Source organism: Anser anser, assembly GCF_964211835.1.
Source record: "Anser anser genome assembly, chromosome: 2".
NCBI lineage: Eukaryota > Metazoa > Chordata > Aves > Anseriformes > Anatidae > Anser > Anser anser.
In genome coordinates, this window is record NC_139721.1 from 94,624,885 (window position 1) to 94,649,512 (window position 24,628).

The following is a 24,628-nucleotide window of genomic DNA, read 5'->3' on the forward strand; positions in this document are numbered from 1 at the left end:
CAATTTTTCTGTATAATTGGAGTTTCTCTGAGTATGTGCTTTTATTTAAACTCTTAACACTGGAGAAGGTTATAAATAATATGGAAGAAGTGCAGGGAAAACTAACTCTTTCAATAATGAGTCACTCAGCTGAATTTTTAGCTCAAATACTCTACTGGCTCAAATTCCCATCTTGTGTGTGTATCAAAGCAGTGAATTTAATTTTCTTACTGCTCTGTAAAATACCCCCATAATATTTCTGAGGATTTGGGGAAAAGAGAAGAGTTGTGTTTTTCTGAATCAGGAATGATTCTCTTGTTGGTGAAACCTTGAAATTCACCCTGATGCTCCAGCGGACCTAATCTGAACATTTGATTAACCTGTACTCTGGGACTTCTTAGGATGCATATCTAGATGCAGCCAGAGTGGTCTTCCCATGCTCAGGTGTTTTTCTTTTTTTCTTTAATTCTATATTTTATGTTGAATGTAGACTGTTAAATGAACACAAATGCATTGTTAAAAAAAATGTTGAAGACAAAGACGTGACTTTGATTCTTAGCTATGAACTTTTTTCTCTCCCTGCAAATTAATAAACTCAGGATTTTTAGGTATTAAGACATGGAGCCCTCGAGACTTGGCATTGGAACAGCTACTGCTACTTTTTTCAGCACAATAATTTTCATTGTGTCTTCATAATAAAGATGCCAATAACAAAGTGAATTATTTTATACACATTGTTCTCAGTGCTTTGTGTTTGTCCTTTCCCCTACATTTTTCTTATATTTTTCCATTTTTTGAGAATGTTAGAAGTATTCAGTTAATCATGTTACAATATATGAGAAAAAAAGTCCTTCATAGGTGTAAACACTGTTTCAGACAGATAGCTTGTTCTTTGTGATAAAATTATATTCAAATCTCTCATAGAACACCAACTTGAATTCAGTGTGAAGGCACCTTTACTGAACTGCTTTATTGTACTGAGTAAAAGAGGGCATTACAGAAAATAGAGGAAATAATATGATTTTAAGGATATTGTGTGAGTCAGACTGTTTCACTGACTTTTAGACACTTGGTGTTTTCCAGGATTTTACAGGATTTTGTGGTTTACACCTGTTAAGAAATAAAGGATTTACCTAGCTCATCCATAAGAAAACAAATGTATTCAAACCAAGAGACAAGCAAAGCATGACTACTAACACTAGTTTTGTTTGCAATTAATAACTTTCATTATAGTGATGCTAAAACTTTGATTTCATTTATCACACAGTTCAAAGGGCTGTAAGAGAGGTTGGCTAAACTTACTTGCTGGACATTGGTACAGTGTGCTGCCAGGTCTTGAGTGTTTTCTGATCCTCCTTTTCTAAAGGAGGACAGTTCATTTGCTTAATCTGCAGTAGTAGAGGCCATAGTTTAGATTCACAGCACATATTAAGGAAACTTAATCACACATGCAGTGACTTGGAGATCTCCTGTGTAAGTATCAAACCAAATGCAAATGTACAAATCCTGTTCTGCTTTTCTGAGAGCTGTTATTAAATTGCTTCTCTTTTATCTGAATTTGTTGAACTTTAGTCTTGCAGTTGTCAATGACATAAATATAAAGAGGTGTATGTGAATAAAAAACTGTAGCTTTTCTGTCTCATTGGACGTGGAAATCAAAAGATAGAGCAGAAAAACCACACCTTCATTGCAATTATATCAGTTCAGGTAGTGTCTGAATTTAGAGATAATTCAGGTACACCTGTTTGCAAGGTAGCAGAAACTACATGAAATTTACTCTAGGTGCACCAAAGCGTTTATTGGTCTAGCTTTGTAGGGGGCTTGAAATCTGCTTGGTAGGTATTTTGTTGAATGCAAAGCAAGTTGTGCAGCCTCCAGCTACCACCACATTCAATGCTTTTGTGTCCCAGTCCTCTTCACAGGGGATAAATAATGGCAGGTAAGGAATGTGCTGTCATGGCAAGGTGTAACATAAAGTGAGACGGTCTTTGTGGAAGTCTGAGGTGAAACCAGGCTTCAGCCAGCCATGATTTTTGCTACTGAGGAATGGGAAAAGTTGTAATGTCTTTGAAATGGACACGTTCCTCTGGGCTATCTTAGTAATTAAAGAAAAAATGCTTATGATACCAGGTATTTAATATAAATTCATCCTTATAGAAGTTTTTATACTTATTTTATACCTTTATATACTGTATTTATGAAAAATGATGGTCTTAATCTTGCAACCTTCTGTTTCTGAAAGCCCCTCTGGGCAGCTGTATGCTGCCAGTAGCCTCACATATCTGTCTGGCTAGTAGCCCTTGCAGAAGTTAAGAAGGTGCTGCTTTTCTCTAAAAGGCTTAGGTTATACTGTTACTTTACACATCCTCCTGTGTATATTAGAATATACTTCTACTGAGTGCGTGCTCCACTGTTACTCAGCCAAAGCTTGTAGTGCCATCTACTTGATACAGTAACAGATCCTAAATTTAGCAGCTAAAAGCAGAGTCTAGTGAGACAGAAGTATCGCTAGGATAAGGATCTTGGCAGATTCATTGCAGGTTTGCATTGTGGGTTGTAAGCCTTGCATTTGATGACTTCAAATTTGTCAGGTGACATTTACAAAAGCACTGGAAATCATGGTAAAGCAGTGTGACTAATGATCTAACCTGAAAGTTCAAGACAGCAGGACTGTTTGAAAGAGAAGCCATATGCTGCTACTGTGACTTCTGCTCCGCACACCTCTCTCCTTTAACATCATTACTTTGGTGTAGCCCAGAGAAAGCAAGTGAAGCTGGGTTGTTCTCAAATTCCTAGCACAACTCTTCCTACTAAAGTAGGTGTTTTATGATCAATTCCTGCCAGTTGGCTGTCAAATGAGCAAAAGTTACTCTCAGCAAAGTTAACTTCCATGTAGTTTATTTGAATCATCCTAGTTTTATATGGTTAAAAAAAAATCAACAAAACAAAACCGACAAACTGTCCAAACATTTTTATTTTCTGCATTTTTCCATCTTGTGAGTCAGAAATTGCAAAGAGATGGTGTTACTTACAAATCTAAGGGCATCATCCCACCCTAGGGTGATGGTGGTAAATGCTGCCAGTACACTGCCACAGAGCAGTCTCATGATGACTACCAAGTAATCAGCCAGACAAGCTGTGCTCTTTTTTCTTGAAATTGTTAGCTCTGTTTCTTTTCTAAGATGCTAAAAATCTGCTTCTTAGAGTAGAAGTTACAGGTGGTCTGTACTTGCAGAATTTGGATCATGCAACTTCTGTCTGTCCTGTAGAGCATATAAGTAGCATCTGGGTTAATTTTCTATATATTAAGTTACTGGTTATTTTATTTATTTATTTAAACACTGTTAAACAGTTACTTTTGCTTACATGGAGAACCTTTGAGGACTCTTACGAGTTACAAGCCATAGTTTGGGGGCACGGTCTCAAAGATTATGTTATGTTTTTCTGTGTACCACATACTGTAGGATTTGAATGTTTTTCTGATTCTTGAAAGAAAAGTGCATAATCTTTCCTTCTTTTCCATTTCTAAGACTCACAGAATGGTTGAGGTTGGAAGGGACTTCTGGAGATCATGTTGTCCAACCTCCCCATTTATAATTGACTGAGTGAAGCTCTCATTGTAAACTACGGTTTGGTGTGAGTAAAAGTCTGACCAGTGCATCAAAACAGCTGAGCTACACTGAGAGTGTAGGAACTGATGAATTTTTCCCTTTGATGTGGTAGGGTTTGGTACAGTGTTGTTTCTCATGTCATGCAAAAGATATGAGCTCAAGCTGCCTGTCTTTTCCTGTTTCTAGATACTCGCTATTGCACTCAAGAAGCTTACATGTTCAAAATTCAGGAAAAAAAATCTGCAACAGATTGTGTCAAGCTTTGATTTGGCCTAGGTAGTGCTTTAGTGTTTTTCAGTTAGATTTTTTTTTTTTTTTCTTACTGGGAGAAAGATGGTGGCAGGAAGACACTGCTATTCTTGCAAGACGTCAAGAAAGGGGGACCTGCTGGGGAACGGCTCTACTTTCTCTTTTGGGAGCTGTGTCAGGAGTGGAGCGGGAGGGTCTGCTTCTCAGTGGGTTCCTTTTGCTTTCTCTGGCTGGATCTTCAGCTGCCGAGAGGAGATCTGAAGAACTTCAAAGTGAGAAATTGCATGACTGCGTCTTTTCTCATTTTTGCTCTGATATTAAGGTTTTTCAGATGTAGCCCTTCATTACAAAGGGACAGGTTGAAAGGTGGATTGTGAGAGGTCTCTTATAGTTCCAGCAGCCTGGGAAACAAAGATTTGGGAAATGCTTTTCTTGTTTCTGGGACAGTAGGTGGAGCTGTTTATTACACACTCAAAACCTCCTTGAAAAATGAAAAATTCCAAAACGTGTCTGAGAACCAGTTTACATGTTCACTGAATGAGTGCAATGTCCTAGCATCCCCAAGATGCTAATTCTCTAAATGTAAGTCTGTTCAGAAGTGAGTTGTCAACTGGCTTTGTAAAAATAAATTAATAATTGTAAAAAACATGCAGCTTTGTCCAGTCCCTTTACTGGCATTCGTGTAATTTTCCATACTTCCCAAATGAAGCAGTTCTGTCCTGGTGTGCCACATATGACTTCTCAGTTTTTCTGCCTTCTTTTTGTGAGCTTACACAGACCTTTACAATTCAAACTTCTGTATTTCTAATTTGATTCATTTTGTCATCATATAAGAATTTTATGTCAGGTATGTCACAGGGGGATAATCCTGCTATGGAGGATGGTCTGAGAGTTTTTATGTAGAACTCACATTGCTTGCAAAGGCCTCCAGCTTCATCCCTGTTTGATGAGCTGTTGCGTACACTGGGCACATACTGTACAAGTCTGCTGGAGCTCTGTAACTGCTCTGCTTGTAGCTCTGTTCTAGCAACACTTTCTCAATCCCTTCAGGTGGTGAAGTCTCCTGTAGCATTACAGGAAATCAGTCCAAAATGTAACAGATTAGATTAATGGAAATTGATATTGTAACTGAATTTAAGCCCAAAACTTTAACAAATAAATTAAAAATAATTATGTTGCATGCTTGCAAGCTCAAAAAGCAGAGCAAATATTACTGAATTAAGTCATAGGATACTTAGTAGTAATACATACACTTGCTGTTTTCTTTTGCTAATTAAAGTCAATAAAACAGTAATTGCAGTATCTTTTGTCAGACTGTGCTTAATGATAACCTTTGATGTAAATAAACTTCTTTCATATAACAGCTTTCTTTCCAGTGTTGGCAGGTGAGAAAACTCATTGAGTAAGCACATAATTTAATTTTCTACAGCGGGTAATGTAGCAGAACACTACGGTACGCAATCAAGAACAGAAGCAAAACATTGCTTGCAGTCTCTGTTTTCTTGGTGTTGTACAGGACCTCAGCTAATGAGGTTTATTGGTGAAATGATCAGGTTTACAGGTGAAATAATAAAGAGCGTTACAGCATTTGCAGAGCCACTGGGTTCTTGCTTAGTTAATTGTATACTCAGTAAAACTATTCTTGGAAACCAGAGGGATCTGCTTTTGCAGAATTGCATAACTACAGGCTGAAGTCAGGAATAAAAGGCTTACAAAACAGTATCAGCAGCTCAGCGTATCATTTTAAATAATCTGAAATTGTCTAATGACTTCTAAAGTGAATTACTTAGTAATGAAAAAATAGCAGTGCATTGTTCATTATTGCTATTATTCATCAGTTCTGGAAGACTTTGGGATGTTTCATGAATACATGATTGTATTTTATTCCAGTCATTTGACAGCTCCTGAGTAGGCGCCTTACTGTAAGTTAGAGATAGTAGATTCCTTCTTTCTGAAATACTTTTGGGATTTTATTAGGATGCGAGTATTTTCACATAAGAATTTCCTGCAGGTATGTCCCCTTCTGATTTTGAAAATCTGAGCAAAACATTTGGATGCTGGTTTAGTAGTTCATACTATCATGGGGAAAAAATCTAGCTGCTTAATGGAGAAAGCTTTGGAAAACATGGTTAGAACCTAACCAATTCAGTCATGTTTGCCTGAATTTGCAGAAAAACAGAAATGAGATTTTGGAGGTGTAAACTATCCCATTAATATCAATTCAGATGGCAGTGATGATATCGTTAGTGTTAATGGTTTCTTTGATGAAGGGAATGTGCAGGGAAGAAGAGGAAGTAGCCTATTCTTAAGACTTGAAATGAACGTGAGGCTTCATTGCGGAATGACTAGTAATGACATTTTGATCACTAGTTTTGGTTTTCTGTTACATAGGTGACAAAACTTGCCAGTGAATTAGGAGATCTAAAGCACATCATAAGGGTAGGGTAGGAGTAAATAATTTAAAAAAGCAAGTAAAAATTTGTGCAAAGATATCAGAAGGAGGATGCTTAATGGAGAGTCTTTGTTGGAGTCCTCTGTCTAAAGAGGATGATGGAAAAGGAGCAATCCAGGAAGATGAAGTCTGTTAATGAATACAAAATAAATATTTTGCATTGGCTCTTTTTGGAAGAGTTTAGTAGAGTTTCCCCATCAGTCTCTCACACTGTGAGGGTCTGCCTTAATTGGAAGTGTCAAGAATAAGTTCTAGACTAAGTGAATAAAAGGAACTGAGATGAGTCTCCGGGACCATAAGGCAATTACTCACAGGTTCCAGAGGAACTCAAAAATGAAGTCTTTGAATTGTGATATAAAAACAGTCTCCTAAATTGTTCCTGGTACCAGGAAAATGGATGAATTTACTATGTGATGCTGGTTTCTGTAAAGGGGATGCAGTAGCAGGGGAACTGCAGACTAGAAGGTTTGGTTTCTGTGACTGAATGAATGACGAAATTAATAAAGAAAATAATTCTCACACTGGGAGTGCTGGAGAGGAATCAATGTGATACTGGAGAGCTAGGGCACTCTTTACAAATGTGGTAGACGCTATAAGGGAGCCAAGAAGCATGTGAATTAAGTTGATCAGGCTGCTGTACTGCACATGGGATTTAAAAGTCTCTTGATTTCCCTCACTGAAAGCTCAAGGAAACAAACCTGTTGAGCACCAAGAGAATATATTTAATGGATTAATTACTATAAATAATTTTTAAAAATAAGGCGTAGAAAAAAATAGAACAAAATGATTGCTTTCTTTAGTGTGAGTTTATTAGTGGATTTCCCATAAAAAACTATTACTACTATTCTGGCAGAAGAATAAGTAATGAAACGACTAAGTTTGAATAAGCTGCAAAGAGGCTTCATATCCTTAGTGACAAGGCAGCATGTGAGGATAAATATTGATAAGTTTAGTTTTTTATACACACACGTATATATGCATATAAATGCACACATATTTGCATATAAATGCAAACGTGCCAATGTTAATATATATAATATATGCAAAAATAAATATGCAGCAATAGGGTCTGTTGAGAAAAGAGACCTTAAACATCCTGAGTGATAAATTTTTACAAAGATAAACTCAGTATTCAGTGGTGATCAAAATACAAGTTGAACATTTAAGTATTAATGTGAAAGGATTGAGAAATAAGACTCTGTTGTGTTGCTTTAAGTTGATAGTGTCGCAGCATTTTGGATGGGGTGGGCAGTCCTGGTGGCTATCTAGAAAAGAATGGTAGAACTGAGAAGGCACAAAGAAGGGCGGTGAATGTGATCAGAGATGCAGAATGGCTTTTGGCAGGGAGAATGGAAACAGCACTTTTCAAACCATTTGCTGCAATTCGCAAAGGAGTAGTAGAACAGGAGTAAAGGAGTAGTGTGACGCTTTATGCTGGCCTGGGAACAGTAAGCAGCGTGTCTGCTGCTAGCAGTGAAGAGGAATCTTTATGGCTAAGCATGGAAATGCTGCCTCCTTTTCCACAGGGTTTGAAAACTCTCCTGCTAGGAAGGCCCATCATCACACTGTTTGGATTAAATGCCTGGAAGTCTCCTGAGCTGAAGAAGAAATGGGTCTGTGACAGGAGTCACAAAATTTCCACTGTCTCAAGAGTGCTCATTCAGCTGTGTGAGTTAAACTAGCTGAGCTGAAAGTGTCCTGATCTTTTTGTTAGGTTTAAACTGTCTTTTTCAGAAATACCTGCAAGTCATTTGACGTATTTGGCGTAGTCATCTGAATTCTGCTTCACAGAGGAATTTCAGCATTTTACACTGTAATTTGGCAAACAAAGTGAGGTAAATGTTCACCAGTAAGCCCTGCCTAATATTGCTCCATTGCTCCATTATTCAGAGTTCATAACTCCTAATTTGTGCCTAATGATGCTAATGTCCATCAGCCCTGGTTAGGCAACATGATCGAGCCAGGGATGGTTGATTATTTTAACCTCCATTTAACTGTGAAAAAAGGTTTATCTTACTCTCTGTCAATTTGACATCTAATTAAACATGAAGGTAATGAAACTGTTCTGGTTTATACTGGTTGGAAAAGCTCTTCACATTATGTGTTACCTTGATAATTAATACATGGTTCAGTTACTGCACCTTTACTACACTTCTATTTTGCACAAAACAGACCTGTCCAGGGATTTTAGAGCATGCAGTCTGCATTAACGAAAGTAATTTTCCAGACTCCTGCTCTCCTGAAATACCATCTTCCCCCATCCCTGTTCCTGCTCTTCTCTCTAGGCTTCAGTTCCATGATGAATGGTAACCACACTCAACTGCAACTTAGTTACCCACTCTATCTCTAACTGCATAATCTTTTTCCTTCCTACCTATGAAGCTAGTGTCACACACTACTATTGGCTTCTCTATTGCTTTTAACCACTCTGGATTCCAGCTTTATTATGCTGTTAGGTAGGATTCTCTTATTGCGCACACAATTTAAATGGTTTTATTAAGTAAATTCATCTGTTTCATAGCCAGCATGAATTCTAATGCAGACTAGGCAGCTTTGAGCAGCAGTGTGTTGCTGACACCACCAAAGCTCCTCTGACTGTCTCCAGGGCTCCAGAACATCCTCTAGCATCTACACTGCTGCTGAAACTTGTTTCAGCTTTGTGGAAGCTGCTAAACAGCTTTGAGATGTGGCAAGAATTGGTGGTAAAGATGTGAGGTGAACCTGCTTTGCAATGCTGATAAAACACAATGTAGTCATTTTAAAGTTTTGTCTGATATGGTCTGCCACAGGCACAGGTGAATTTAACTTGTTGCTTAAAACTAGAATTTTATTCCACATGTTTTTGCCAGATTGCTTGTAAGTTGTCCAAAGCCACATGCAACTTTTATTCACCAAAATTGTGCTTTTAAAAGTATGGAGCATGTCTGGATGATAACTGATTTCTTTGAAACTGGTGAAATACCTGAAAAAGTAACTGTGGTGAGTGCTATACAAATGAGTGATTTGAGGTTTTTTTTTTTTCTTTTCACAGTCTCCAGCTTTGCCTTTTTTTTTTTTTTTTCTCCAGTTATGATCCTGGGAGTGTATGTTGTGGCCTGGTGGTCATTTGAAAATACTTTTTCTGTCACTTAACATTGGAAGGTAAAGTTTCCAGCAAGTCAGTTAGTGATTTTTTTCCATCAAGGATTATGTTGAGATGGTTCAAAATTAAGTTGTTGCCCAAAATTTGTGATCTCCATTTCTTAAATGATCTTTACTAGTAGTAGAAAACCTAACTTGTTCTTGAAACTTTTTACTTTCAAAGGTATGTTCCCAATGTCTTTGTTACTGTGGTAGAAGAGAAGATTGTCCTCTTTTTTTTTTTTTTCTTACCATTTAGAGGGAGCTTGCTCCACTGACTATTGAAAACCCATTTTGATCCAATATTCATAGAAACACTTTTTTTTCCCCCATAAATAAATAAATAAATAAATCTCGTGTAAGTTAATAATTTTAAGAAAAGAGAATGCAACAAACTCACATACCAGCCCTAAGGCCCTTATAAATGTTAACGAAAATAGTGTGCATTAAGCAGTGTTGCATTTTGGTATAAGACTTTGTGCCTCAGGCTGAGCTTCACCCGAAGGGTTTTTTGAATCCATCTGGAGCCTTTCACTGATTTCAGTAAGGTGTTGCAAAGATGTAAAATTCTTCTTACTCTGTTTACCTGCTTGAAGATTTGAGGCCCAGACTATGTAGTTCATGTCATTGTTCTACATTGGAGAAGGTAATTTCAGCCATTCCTGAAAACTGTAAAGCATTCTTTTCTTATTTCTTTATCCAAATGTTGGTTGCTGGTTTTGCTTAGTAGTTCACAGGCTTCATGACTGGATCACAAATAGGACTTTATATAAATAAAAATTTATTTAGGGCTAGACAGAGGCACCAAATGAAGCTTTCAAAGTTTCAAGTTTTAAAATAGTTTTGATAGTAACATTTTCTCCTGTGGAAGCTTAAATGAGCATGGGAAAAGTTTGTCTTTGGCTTTGAGGGACATAAAGTTTTCCTGGGCATATCTGAGTAACTTGCGCAAAAGAACATGTGATGAGGATATTTGTGGTTCAGGAGATAATCACATCATCATTTCCAGCAAAACATTTTGCTGTGAAATTTGGCTGTAAGTAATACATGGCATTTATGTTCTGGTGTACTTCAGGGTGCAGTGTTTCATGCATATTTTTGTTGTTTTGGAGAGTATTTGAATGTTGTTAATGTAATAAAAATGACATTTTTGCTATTTGTTGTATTAGCCATTAATTAGTAAAATGAGAAGTGATAAGAGTTGAAAACATCTTAATTTGCGTTTAAATTAAAGTATGTTTTCAAATCTGTAATGCCATTATCTCTAGCAACAAAACAAATTAAAAGACATCCACTATGTGTGTCTCATATAGCACTTTGTCTTGTCAGTATGATTGTGTCTTACAAAAGAGTTGAGTAAATGTTGTCATCTCCATTTTAGTGAATGGACTAAGAACAAAGCTATTTCTCTGGAGAATTGTATCATTAATGAAATTACTTGTGTTCTGATTTAAATAAATCCATTAGGGTCTATTAAAATATATATAAAAAAAAAAAAACAGCTTCATATTTAATATAAACTCCAGGTGCCAGAGTAAGTTTCTAGTCTTGACTCATTTTGCTATTTGCTATGCCTGACTCCATAGATGTACTTTCTTTTGATTTCTAAAAGTTTTTGGAAAAAATCCCATGTGAAAAGATCAAAAAAAGGTCATGATGTTATCAGGAGGTTAGAAAAATGAGGTGCTGTAGATTAGAAACTGCGGCTGAAATTAAGGAATAGAAACAAACAGTAAATTTTCAGTTTTGGCTAGAGGCATACGGGGCTTCATATTAAAAGACTTATTTAGTTTGTTAAATGATGATTTGGAAATGGATGGCAAGATGTTCAGAAGAAACAGAAGGATTTAGATTAGGTAAAATCAAAAGTCCATGCAATGATGTAGGTGAAGCATTTATTTCAAGATTTGACTGTGGACTGGGATTAGGATTACATTGGGCAATGCCACCTGGGTAGAGGAACCTTGCCCGGTATGCTGTACTGAGTTTGAAAATTCATGGGAAATAGTTGGGTAGGAAGATGCCTCAGCAAAAACTCTACCTGTGCACAGTATTGTAGAATGCAAGAATTTTGGTGAAGGATAACACTGATGGCCTTGTAATTCCATTGTGCAAATTGAAGGTGTCTTCTTGCCTATAACAGGCATTGCTTCAGATCAGAAAAACAGTTCATAAATGATTGAGAGCTTTCATTAGAAGTTTTCATGTTTAAAAATAAAAAAATCAAAGTATTCATTTACAAAACAGACCAGAGAGGACACAGCAAAAGTACAGATGTGGTATAGAAACAAGTGCTCTTGCATTTCTTTTTGATAGCAAATGAACCATAATAAAATTTGCATTAAATAAAACCATCTATTCTTGCATAGTTAGGCTGGGAATTAATTTTCCAAATAATACTGAAGTTGATATTTAACGGGATTTTAGACCTAACAAGTAAGCAACAAGATCTCACATTACAACCCCTTTATGGATTTTCAGGAGTTAAAGTAACAACATTCACTCTTTGTAGTTTAAGGGTATTTCTATAGGCAGGAGCAGGAAGGGAAGTTAGAAATACAGCTTCTGTGTTCCAGTTACTCCTACCCATCTGGTCAGATATCTAACCCAATGTTACTTGGAACATAGTCCATCTTGGCTGTTTTGGAATTTATTTTTCAAAAGTAAACTTTACTTTTTTTACGTCCATCATTTTATGTCTGTTAGTCACAAAACTGAAATAAGAAAAAAAGAAGAGGAAGCAGTACTAAGAACAGTGATTAAAGTGAGGGAGAATGGATATCTGTGTAAGCTTCAAAGTCTGTTACAGACAGCACAGAGACACTATTGAGCCTTGAGAAACTATTGTAGTGCTGATAGCACGTTTGGATCATGTGCATTTCAAAAGAATAGTATGGGTGAAACTTAATTCTGAGACTGGGTTTTTAAGTGAAGGCTGAACGGAGAAGCTGTTGAGATAAAGTTTTAGCTGTTGTTTAAAAAGTTCAAGGTAGGCAAATTATTATTTTTTGGATATTTATAGTCTGTTAAGCTCAAGACATATGAAAATCCTTATTCTGAGAGCCTTTTAGACCCCCCTGTGGGACAAAGACATTGGCAAGGTTGCTGAATAACAGCACCAAGAGCACAAAGTACAGCAAGTGGTCTGTATGGCACCTGCTTTAGAAGAATGGATTGGGGATGAATGGAAAAGGTATGGTTTATTATAGAAGTATAGTGATTTAAAAAAAAAATCTACACACAATAAATCTAGGTGATCTGACACTTTTGCAATATGATGATGAATTCTTTGGTCTCTAGACAATTATCAATACGAGGCATTCTACTGTCAATAAAAATAAGACACTGATACACAGAAGAATGGTAGAACAGACAGAAGTGCATATTGGGTAATAATTGAGTTAATGTGTGTTTTGCAAAGGTGATATTTATTTCCAGGGGCAATACGATACTGAGACCTTCATGGATCCTTTTCTATTGAAATTCTTGAAAATGTGAAGTAAAATGAGATTCATTGCTGCCTAGTTTAGCCTAATGTAAGATGAGGTAAATGTTAGTGGGCACATACCTGCTCTTACTGTGAGCATCAAGTGATATGGATGCTCCCAAATTTATCACTTGCCATGACTTCCTTTCTGGATGTGCCAGCACAAAGCTCCCCATGAGGACAGCTGTGTAGCCATTGCCTGTATCCATTGTGGGGTGAATTGCTGTATTAGCAGGAGACAGAGAAACAGGAAGGGAAAGTGGAGGGAAAATGAGTAATAGCAAAGAGACATAATATTGTGGAGTGGCAGCTAAAGCAGCTTCTGCCATCCTCCTGCTTGCTTTTGAGAGTGGAGAGAAAGCAGGAGTCTCTATACTTTGGCTCTTAGGAAAACACAATGTTCACTTGATCTTTCAGAAAAGTACTTTTGACACTGGTGGAATTTTTCCAGTGTCAGATCAGGTGGAAGGACCATGTTTTTGAGTGACAGTTCAACACACTGCCTGTTTCTTCTCACTAAAGCTGAGTGCTGTCGCTAGTTCTGGAATGTGAAGTAATAGGGAGGTTATTTAATCACATATCTGGTGCAAAAAGCAGATTTGAACCTTCACTGTGATTTGGTCTTGTTGCTGAAACAAAGAATGAAACAGGTTGGACTGGACATTTTCTTTTGTTCTGTTATTAATAGTAGGGTTTTGTTGGGGTAAGTTGTCACTTTTGCATTGTTAAGGCATAGATATGTGTGTGTATATAAACACTTTATATAAATACATTCACACATATTCACTGTTAGGTGCTGACATGCAAACATTCAGGACAAGGAGGGAAAGTAAAAGAAACTGCAAGGCAGCTGTTAATCAAGTAGAAATAATGGAGCTCTGGGAAGAGTATCCCAAGTAAAATGCTGAATCCTAAATAGTATCATGCTCTCAGGGATTTAGTTGGGTTTTTGTTTATTATAATTGGATACACACAAATGTATAGGCATATAATGCATATTTTAAAATGTTTATCCAATTTATGTAGCTTGCTGCTTTTCTTACTGGATCTGTGTATCTTTGATCTTCTACAAACTTCCCTTTATGTTCTTCTGATTAAATAATAAATCTGGGGATTTCTGCCCTGTTAGAAATAAATATTTTAGCAATAAGGATTTTGAAGAAGTTGAAGTCACTGAAGGCTTTTGAAATTATTTTGAAGAAACTTCTTAGCTATGCACAGTAGAGGCAGTTTAAAGAAAACTAAGTTTGTTTCAGTCCAGTGTTTTTTTTTTTTTACATGGATATTTATAGTATATTTTCATTTAAGATAGAAAAAGTTACAAGTATTCAAATATAAGTTGAATATAAACAATTTTAATGGGATGTGACAACAGCTGATATTTTAGTGCTTAACAGTACTGGGTAACAAAGCACATGTGTGATGCGTGCTTTTGGATCTCTCAAGACTGAGGTTTGCAGACAGAGAAAGAGTAAAAAATTAAGGGACCTGATTTTCTTGAAGGGCTGAGCCATCACTTAAAATCACCACCTTCAAAGCACCTGTCATTCCACATCCCATAACTAAGAAGACAAAAATCTGGCCTTAATCATCTGGCTCAAGTTATATACAGTAGCTAAAAGATACGAATTGATATTCATATATACCCATATACCACTAAGTATTCATTTTCACACATAGATATGGTAATGAGTAAATAGCAAGGGTTTGAATTAAAATTGATTATTTTAATATTAATGAAAAAATAACACTACAATAAGAGTTTGGCATTTGTATTCTATTTCGTGGGCTTTCTCTTTTAGACTTAACCAGATGGAAAGAATTAAAAATGTGGTTTGAAAAACTCATCCTGAACAGACACTGTGGATGACCAAACCTAATGAGATTTCATTTTTTTTTTGGTGTTGGTATTTTATTTTATTTTTTGCTTCGCTTCTGCTGTGGGGTTTAGCTGGGTGTTGTACAACCAACAGATCTGTGAAAACTGCTGCTTGCTTTTTTTACAGCATCACTATAATTATTGAGTGTTAGTTGAGCTTAGTCTATTTATTTTCTACCTGGTGGTAATCCATCCTAGCAGAAATGGTAACAGTGAGATGTATGAGCCATCCCTTTATTTTCTTTTGAAGTGCCCCTGCTTAATCTGAGACAGACGAGCTTGTGTGCAATTAGCTTACAGCAGGCTGCTTCAATGCACTTAGCTACCTTAGACTCTATCTGCTTCTGCTGCATCCTTCCTAGAGTTGTATTCAGCTTGCAAAGCATTTGTTGTCATCAAGAATATAGGTTTTCTCAGGACAGGGCCTTCAAGGCACCTTCTGACAGCAATAATGACACGGTGACGTGTCAAAGTGGGTACATAATCCCACTGACATTGGAGATTTTCCTTCTCTTAGTATTTGTGGTACACACATGATGCAGATCATCAATCTGTTCAGTGTATTTTTCAACCAAGCAACTCTAGGTGAAGGACTGTGGTTTGCCTCACAGCTCTGGCCTCTGTATTTATTTCCTTGACATCTCTTAAACTGCAGCCTTCCTAGAAGTGGTAAGTGTTTTGTCCCTCCTTGTATGCTCCCTTCTTTTTTTTTCTTTTTTCCCTTAATAATATTTCATAGCTTATGGTGTTTAAGAGTCTCTTTAACTCAGGGATCTGGTTTACTTTTCAATTAACTTGGATTTCAATTGACTTGGATGCCATTAGTATGGGGATTCATCACAGTGCTCAGCATGGAAAAGTCAGCCAACTGTTTTTCCTGCTTCTAGCTTTTAGGCAGTGCTTAATTTCTTACATGTGTGGTCACATTGCCCAAGTAATTGTGGGTTATGTCTACATGAAACAGAGATGTAGCAGTGACTGTAATATAATTGTGTCCTAATGGGGCTTGACAAAACCATACTTCATTCAACTGCTTTCATTACACAGCATCATGTAAAATAGAGTTCCGTGCAACCTTAGCTCTTTCAGTCTCTTGAGCTTTGGTTTGTGAGATTATAGTAAAGAGATCAGCTTGTGAAGACTTATGTTCACATTCTGAGGGCAAATTAGGTTCATTTCTTTTCAGGTCCCTTCCAACCCGAGCCATTCTATGATTCTTGATTAGGGGCAGAATTCTCAGTGGGTGTTTCTGCGTATGCAAGCTTCTGGATAGATAATTTTATTGGTGTTAGAGGAAGAACAACTTTGAGTATGACCATAGTTAATAATGTTTTACTCCTTGCTTCCTCTTGTTTTCATACCTCCATTACAAATCTAGCATTGGTCTCTCGTTCATTGTCCTGACCTCTATTATTTTAATTCCAGTCAGCTCAGCATCTCTTGGTTTGCCATCCATATGCTACACCAGAACCAGTAAGATAAAAATCACTGGTGAAGGCTAGGTGTCAAATACACATTCTTCTCCCTTGGCATTACATGTTATATTTGGAGAGCTTTGTACAGTGTCCTGTTTTTAGGCAAGTTAGTACCTTTACTATTGAGCTACTTTGTGTGTGTGTGTATGACTATACCTACATGCCATAAAAAGCTGTTTTATTTCCTTTCACTGTTTAGTGATGCTGAATTGTGAGAGCAGTCCACATGACATTTGAATTTCTAGGAAGCCTTTCCAGTAGACATCTGGCTGCCTTGATCCCTCTCAGCAAATACACAAGACTGAGAAACATAAATAACGGTCTTTGTTTATTATTGATAGTTTTTTATAGTTTTTCAGTTTCAGAAGATACTCTCTCCAACAACAATGAAATGGAAGACAAAAAGAAATTAGGAAGTTCTGAAAACTGCAGAAATGTGGAAGGTGGGGTAGAAGAAAGACTGATGGAGAACTTTCTCTACATAAGTTAAGGTACTGGCATGGGTACTATGGTAAATGCAACATCTGGTCTATGCCAGAATAGTACCAGAACTTCCTATGCCAGAATACAAATCTTGAGGTCCGAGTTAGTACTTCCAGGTTAGAGAGAGATTCAGCCTCTTAAGTGAGCTGGGTATGCTTAAGTGTATATTTGAAGCATGTTAAGTACTTGGCCACAGAGTGTGTGGTGGCACTGTTCAGAAAATGAACTGAACTGAAATCAAGGGAATCTGTTAAACTTCAGTGTTTCCTGATAGGAGAAAATATATCAGATAAAACAACCTTGTCCATCACAGCTTGTGTGTTTTGCAGCCCACATGTGCTTTGCCCTTGTAATAAATGTGAATTACTAAGCTTTAATTGGTTGCTGATTTCAAATGATGTTTCTTATAAAGCAACAGCTCTTCTCAAAGCTGCTCTGACTTTTTAAGTAGTTTTGCTTTGATTTCTAAACGATCGATCATTCTCTGAGCTTTTGTTTTGTCTGTTTTTGTAGTTTTATATATATATATAAAACCAGTGGGTGGTGTTTTTTTTTTTTATGCTCAAGGGGAAGGGGAGTCCTTGATTTGAAGTATCTATGCATTCCATTTTGGTTTATAGCTCTCAAAAATATTATATAATTGGTCTTTTACTTTATTTGTGCAGTTTTTTCTCAGTAAAAATAATTGACTGTTGGCTACGATTTCTAGGGGATTTTTGTGTTTTGTTACAAGTGCCAAATACTTTATTTTTTTAATGTTTGATTTATACATATTGCAGTAGTAACTGGAATTTGCACCCTTGTCTTAGAATGGTATTTTGAAAAACACTAGGAGTGTAGTACAGAATTGAGTAAAAAATTTGGTAGCCCTGTATTGAAAGAAAAGCATCATCATGCCATTTCTGTATTTGCCTATGTTTTTCTTACTCTTGGTTGAACATAAATGGCTACTGATTTGCCAACAACACTTGAATGCATGCTTTCTTAGCCACTGCTTGGGGTGATAGCTACTTGACTTTTGGTACTTATGTCATAAATTTGGCCCTCAACTTGCACCTTTTGCAGGATGATTGTGCTACGGCCAGAAAATACATAATCATGCTGTGACAGTGTGGCACTCTATAAAAATGAACGAACAAACACAGAAAGAAATTGTGACTGCTTTGGTTTCTATGGAAAGGAAAGGGAAGAAAACTTTGTGTATGTAGGTCTGGAGGGAAAAACATTCTGTGCTGATGCTGTAAAGGAGCACTGAGGTAGCAGTCTTGCGTGCATCCAGCTTGGAACTGAAGGGCAACTTCCTGTACTACACCAACCCTCTTGTGGCAATTCATGTCACTGAAGGAATCTGTATTGTCTCATTGGGTGTTACATCTTTCATAACCATTATTTTTTAATAAAAGAAGCTACTTTTATCACCCTTTATATAGCACAAGATTGTGCGGGGAAAAAGCTGCTTTGCTAAAGCATTGACCCTCCTGCACCCAAATCACATTGTTGAGACAGACACATTCCAGATGGAAAGCACCTCCACAGATATGGAATATTCATGCAAAATATAGTTATGCCTTTTACCTTGTCTGAGCAGTAAAATCTTGGTTAAATTCTTACACATTTTTAGGACAGTTTTGAAGGAGATCTCTGCTTGCTTTTGCCTTAACCTCTGAGAATCAAGCTGGTCACTGCTTAGCCTTTTCAGATGCAACTATATCTGTAAAACTGCTCTGAGTAATTTGGTTATTTAAAAATACTTATTTTTTCAGAACTGAAATTCTAGTATTAGAATTCTAGTATTAAATTAATAAGAATTATATTGGTATGGTTCCCTTTGGCAGAGCTTCCTCGACTTGGAGTTTAATTAAATGCACTTGATTATTTGTTATAAATCAACAGATATTTCAGTTACAGAGATATTCCCTTGTGACCACTTATGTGACCACTGTGAATTTTGCAGTCCTGCATTTATGGAGAAGTCAGTGCTTTTGTAAGCAAGTTATTTTTGAATGATTAGTGCTTCATGTTATTCTTTTTTTCTTTATTTTTGAAAATAAATGTTTGTATTTAAGAATAAATTGTTGCCTTTAAACCAACAATTCCCCTTTAGGTGTATTTAACATTTTAAATCACTGACTGTCACACATCTGAAGCAGCTGTGATCTGTAACTCAGGTGATTGTACATCAGCCCAACTCTACAGAGTAGGTATTAGAAGAGGACTGTGCCTGGTTGCCCAGTCCAGCAGCTGAACTTGGAAGATAAATCAGAGCTACATTTACAAAGAGGAACTTTGGTTTAATTTGGAAGCATGATGAGGGAAAGAGGAGTTGACTGAAGCGCACAAATCTCAAAGCAGTAGTAAAGCCTGATAAAATGACAGTTTTTTCCATAGAGAACCCATAGGTTATTCTGAACTCACTTTCTACTACTGAATAAAAGCTGACAGTCTGACCATCTTCTGGTAGCATTTCAGGCTGTAGGTACAAAATATGGACATTTGATTCCTTATTCCATCACCCCATCTGCCTCACCATATCACAGCACTGATGGAATTGTGGAGTAACACCAGCAAGAACTGATGCAGTGATATGGAGAATTAGATCAGTTATGTTTAAAGGTATTTCAAAATAACTGATGCAAATTAAGTTCATAGAATCATAGAATATCCCGAGTTGGAAGGGACCTATAAGGATCATCAAGTCCAACTCCTGGTACCGCACAGGTCTGCCCAGAAGTTTAGACCATGTGACTAAGTGCACAGTCCAATCTCTTCTTAAATTCAGACAGGCTTGGTGCAGTGACTACTTCACTGGGGAGCCTGTTCCAGTGTGCAACCACCCTTTCGGTGAAGAACCTCTTCCTGATGTCCAGCCTAAACATCCCGTGCCTCAGCTTAACACCGTTCCCACGGATCCTGTCAGTGGTGATAACAGAGAATAGGTCACCTGTCTCTCCACTCCCCCTCGCGAGGAAGTTGTAGACTGCGATGAGGTCCCCCCTCAGCCTCTTCTCCAGGCTGAACAGGCCCAGTGACCTCAGCCACTCCTCTCATGTCTTCCCCTCTAGGCCCTTCACCATCTTCGTAGCCCTCCTCTGGACACTCTCCAACAGTTTAATGTCCTTTTTGTACTGTGGTGCCCAGAACTGCACACAGTACTTGAGGTGAGGCCGCACCAGAGCAGAGTAGAGCAGGACAATCACTTCCCTCGACTGACTAGCAATGCCGTGCTTGATGCACCCCAGGATACGGTTGGCCCTCCTGGCTGCCAGGGCACACTGCTGGCTCATATTCAACTTGCTGTCAACCACAACCCCCAGATCCCTCTCTGTGGGGCTGCTCTCCAGCATCTCATCGCCCAGTCTGTACATATAGCCAGGGTTGCCCCATCCCAGGTGCAGGACCCGGCACTTTCTTTTGTTAAACTTCATGCGGTTGGTGTTTGCCCAGCTCTCCATTCTGTCCAGATCTCTCTGCAAGGCCTTTCCACCCTCATCTGAGTCCACAATTCCTCCAAGTTTGGTGTCATCAGCAAATTTGCTCAGAACACCTTCTAGTCCTACATCCGAATCATTTATAAAAACATTGAAGAGGACTGGCCCTAAAATGGAGCCTTGAGGGACCCCACTAGTGACCATCCGACAGCCAAGTTCCTATTAGTAGTGCTGTATAAAGCTAAATTTTAGGTATAACAACCCAAGGATATGTCTTGAAATAAAGTGAGTGTATTATACATTGGATTTCTAATGCTGTTACAAGGAAAATTTTCAAAAACCCATGCACTAGTATTGTGCACCACTGAATTATTACTATTTTTTTAGAACAAAAATAATTTCTAATCAGAAACTACTTCTTGCTTCTTATGTATAATTATAAATCAGCATCTTGCATCTCTGTTAACTCTCAGTGATATAGATGTAGAAATGTATAAAACTTAGCTGTGTGTGAGATTGTCTGAATTTGGAAAACCATTCTGATATCTGCAATGCTGTTACAGGCAAAATTGTAAGTGAAAAATGAACTGCTGAAAGTACCTGTGTTGTGAGAGGCTCTTCTACTTGTCTGTGATTGTATTTGTTATATTAGTTAAGAGCAGTAATACAGTTTTGGAGTGAATCTACTTATCCTTATTTATCACACCATGGTTTACTTCACAGGTTAGTTTTGGTATGCACAAACTAGATTCCTTCTGGAAGAAACTAAGCCAAAGCTTACCTCTAGGTGTGCGCTAAATGTGCCCTGTTTGGTTATAAACTCAACCCCACTAAGCATATCCATCTCGAAAACAATGTGAATCACACTCTACTATAGCTTTCAACTGTGAGCAAGATGGGAATATTTAATCCAGGGAATCAGACCGTCTTTGCTGAAGCGAGCCTACAGAACCATGTACAGTGTTAGTGTAGGCCTTCAGCACTGTCTGGTTCAGTCTACTGGTCTGCCCTTGGTATGGTGACTTACCTGGTCATTCAGACACAGCCAGAAGGTCTGTGCAAAGTGATTGAACCAAGCCTGGGGTCTGACTGTGCTATGAGCTCCGCACAAATGAGATCTCTTCCATCTGCTGCTTATAGAGAGGGAAAATGCATAGGGAAGGGAAGTAGGCATCAGATATCTGAATGGTAGGATCCACAGAAGAACTGAATAATAATATTTGCAATTTCATTGAGGGAAAAGTCAATTTCAGAACAAAACTTGACATTTTAAATGTTCAAAATAATCTTTTAAAATCATTGAAGAACCATTCTATCTTTTCCAAGTACTTACCATCCAATCATCTTTCTGAAAATATTTGTGAATTCTAGTTGTTGAATTAGATGAATTTAAGTTTTTCAGGAACTTTTGGCTTATTTCAGTTGTTTTTCTACTGTCCAAAAAAATCCTATTGAAGCATATTCAGTGTTCTTCAGACTGATAGACACCTAATCAGGAAGAAACAGAGGGCACATAGGTCCTCAGAGGAGAAATGAAATATCCATATTTTGGGTGTTCCTCTGTCTCCTTCCTCCCCTGTGGGAAAGTCCACAGTTTATAGCCCTCTGTGCCTTGGGAGAGACATTCATTAAAGGGTGGAAGAAGAATTTCTGGGACACATACTACTGTGGGAGCATATGCTCAAGAGGACTTAAATTAATCACTAGTTCATTAATATCCTGCTAGTCTTGTAACCTGTTTCCTCTTCAATACCTGCATTTACTTTTCAAGGATGATACTTCATAACATATTTCAATGAGGATAGGGTGTGGAGAGTTACAAGGTGTGTGAGATTTGCAGTCTTTACTTGCAAAAGTTATTGAATAATGTTTTTTTTTCTATGTGTATGCATGCACGCGCACGCACACAGAGTAAAGCTAAATAACTTTGACTTTAAGTGCAACTGCAAAATAAAGATAATTATTTCCTTAATAAATTCCAGATTATTAGCTTTTCTTATTATTTGTGGCTGCTCACTGATTTTCTTTCATTTCGTTACTCTGTATTCCTTTAGATGTTAAAATATTAGTATGTTATTAAATTTGCAGAATATTCACATAATAAAAATATTCTGGATTAAGTTAGGAGCATTAAATATGAGATACTTGAAACATTGTAATGGGGTTGAATGAAGATTGGGTCTTTGGGTAAATACTGCTGTTACTATAGCAATAGCTATGTTTTTTTAAAGGACTACCTTAAATGTGTGTTTGAATGGTGAGGTGGGGGTGCTGTAGATATTTTCCTGCCCCTCTGCAGAGATTTTTTTGTTTTGTCATAAGGGATGTTATAAATTAGTTTTGGTAGAAAACATCCCCGACACATCGTGGGTAAGGTAGATTGAATTTCTATTTATTTGAGCAATTCAGCAAGCAGCGATAAGTAAAACAGCGCTGGGCGGCCGGGGAGTCTCCTGCTCCGCCAACGGCACACACCTAAGCCCGCCAGAGTCTCGATTTATAGCCTAGTAGTTCCGGGTTTAGTGGCACATCCTGGTGTCTTCTTACGACTCCGAGGCCTGTTGCTAGGGGGTCTTCGTCAGTCCTCTGGTGGTCGTGGGGATGAAGATCGTTGCCTTCCTCTGTGTTGGGGTCGTGACTTTGCTGCTGCTATGTGTGTTCTCATGCGAGGGGGAATGCCATTTTGCCCTTTTTTGGAGCTGGTTTCTTCTGCAATTGTTAACTTAACAGGAAATTCCTATACTTGTTTTTTTCCTTCAACAGGATATTGGGGGTATAAGCAGTTAACCATTGAAAACCCTCCCATCAGCAATATTTAATGAACAAACAAGGCTTTACCCATTACAAGGGACACACTATTGCTTGTATAAGGTGTTAATATTGCTACTGTAAAACACACTGGGGTAATTTATGTTAAACATAAGTTGTATTCTGTGACAACAGATCCTTTTGTCTGCCAAAGTACTGTCTTGTGTACAATAGAAGTATATGGTAAATTTAAACTTGCAAGTCTTGGTCTTTAAAACAAATAAAACCCCACATGGCTGTTGCAGGCAATTCCTATACTCAAGAAAATCATTATTTATAGGAATAAATTTACTAAAAAATATATATTTAAATTGCAGAGCCTATGTAGAATATCCAAGAACATTATTTACTATACTTTAGGAGTTTGGGCGGTATGAACAGGATCTGGACTAGGGAAATGGACTTTAGGAGCTATGCACATGCAGACCTGTTGAAAATACTGGGTTGCAATTCACAATTGCAATGGCTTGCAATTCAGCGAACAGTTCACTCAGACCAAGTTGGCAGGGCCTCTTGCTTTGAGGCTTTTCTTTCTTCTTTCTTTGTCACCTTACTTAGTATGAGCCTGGTGTGCTTCCTAGAGCTGCATAGGAGTTTCACCTAAAGCAAATGCCTGCTGTCTGAATGGCCTGGAGCATTTGGTAACACCTGCTTTCTTCTTGTTGCATAGTACAGCTTCTGTGGCTCTTGCAGGAAGTGCAAAAATACTCATAGAGTTTTCTGTGGGTGAAACTGAGTGGATTTGCCTGTGTTGCATTATGTGCTTCCCAGTGCTGGCAGAGAAAATGTCTCTCCCGGCTCCCATCCCACTGGGGTTCTGGAGTGGCCGGTGGTGCTCTCAGGAGAAGGCAGCAGTCATGATGGGCAGATTTGATCACCAGCCTCTTGAGGCAGAAGACCCCCACATACGAAGCATTACTCATCTCATCTGCATGTGAAGTGGTCTTTGTGTTGTTTTCTAACACCACACACACAGCTCTCTGATGTTGTCATTTCTTACACTGTAAAGCCTGCTTCCGTAGCAAGCTCTGCTGCTTATTCTGCTACACAGCCTTGTTTATTCTGCTGCGCATTCCTTGGGAAGGGTCAAGGAAAACTCCCTTCATTTTCTGATGCAAAGAGAAGTAAATAATATTAACTCAGCAACAACACTTATTCTAGCACAAATGTTAGCAGGTCTGTGTTGTTTGAAATCCCACCAGGAAGAAGGAATGATTACTCATGGTGAATACTCTGAGTTTTTCAGAGATGTATGAGTTACTCTCCCACTGTACACTAGCCAGGCTATGAATCAGATTTTGTAAGGTCAAACTGGATTACACTGTGAAAGGAGCACTGGAAGAAGAACTGTTTAATGTAGTAGGGGCCTTTCTGTTCTTAAAGAAAATTGTACAAGTTGATACAGGCTTAAATATGGATGCCTATCAAAGGTAGACTCACAGATGCCACTAGAGATGCAGAGAAGGTATCACACGTGTGATGGAAAAGTGTGTACATTTTAATATTTTCACTAGTTTTTCTTTGTTCTGTTTACACTGAACAATACTTCAGTCTTAAGAATGCTAGTCGGTATTTATTGTTCAGGTACAACCAAATGGGATAAATGAAGGTCATTAACCTCAGATAACTTTCTACTGCAAGTCAGGACCTGACAGGA

At 37.8% G+C, this 24,628-nt stretch overlaps 1 protein-coding gene across 14 annotated transcripts in view; it reads left to right on the forward strand.

Annotated features, from left to right (window-relative positions):
• The window catches only part of MYRIP (myosin VIIA and Rab interacting protein), a 254,003-nt gene that overhangs the window by 84,177 nt on the left and 145,198 nt on the right, over positions 1–24,628 (forward strand). The window lies entirely within an intron of this gene.